Raw genomic sequence first — 972 nt, forward strand, 5'->3', positions numbered from 1 at the left:
GAGGGGGGGGGGGTGAGGCGGTGGGAGGGGGGGGAGGCGGTGGGAGGGGGGGGGAGGCGGTGGGAGGGGGGGGGAGGGGGGGGGAGGCGGTGGGAGGGGGGGGGGCGGTGGGAAGGGGGGGGCAGCGGTGGGAAGGGGGGGAGGCGGTGGGAAGGGGGGGAAGGGGTAGGGGAGGCGAAGGGGGGGTGGACGGGAGGTGAATGGGGGGTGAAGAGGGGGGGTAGTGGAGGGGAGGTGGAGGGGGGGTGGTGGAGGGGAGGTGGAGGGGACGTAAATGGGGAGGTGAAGGGGGGTGAAGTGGAGTGAGGGGAGGTGAAAGGGGGTGAGGGGAGGTGAACGGGGGTGAGGGGTGGGTGAGGGGAGGTGAAAGGGGGTGAGGGGAGGTGAACGGGGGTGAGGGGTGGGTGAGGGGAGGTGAAAGGGGGTGAGGGGAGGTGAACGGGGGTGAGGGGTGGGTGAAGGGAGGTGAAGGCCGCTCACTCACCCGTCCGTCCGGTCCCACGTGGATCTGAGGCGGGAGGCAGCGTGTTGTGGCATCTCCCCCGCTGTGTCCCGGGCACTCGCTCGCTCCCCCGCTGACTGTAGCGGCGCCGGGGGGGGGGGGGGGTATCGGGGAGACACTGACACTGGAGGGGGGGTGGAGGGGACGTGAAGGGGGGTATGGAGGGGACGTGAAGAGGGGGTGGAGGGGAGGTGAAGGGGGGTGGAAGGGAGGTGAAGGCCGCTCACTCACCCATCCGGCAGGTCCCACGTGGATCTGAGACGGGAGGCAGCGTGTTGTGGCCGCTCCCCCGCTGTGTCCCGGGCGCCGCCATCTTGGGTACTCGGCGCCGCGAGGCAGCCTGGCCACTGGCTGTTCTCCCGCCGGGGAAGGGATGAGTTGTAGCACCGGGGAGGGAGGGGGGCATGTATATGTGTGGGGGGGGAGATATAGAAGGGGGGTCTCGCACGGCAGCTGACACTGGGTGGGGG

The sequence above is a fragment of the Ascaphus truei genome, unplaced genomic scaffold (assembly GCF_040206685.1).
Source record: "Ascaphus truei isolate aAscTru1 unplaced genomic scaffold, aAscTru1.hap1 HAP1_SCAFFOLD_1401, whole genome shotgun sequence".
NCBI classification, from domain to species: domain Eukaryota; kingdom Metazoa; phylum Chordata; class Amphibia; order Anura; family Ascaphidae; genus Ascaphus; species Ascaphus truei.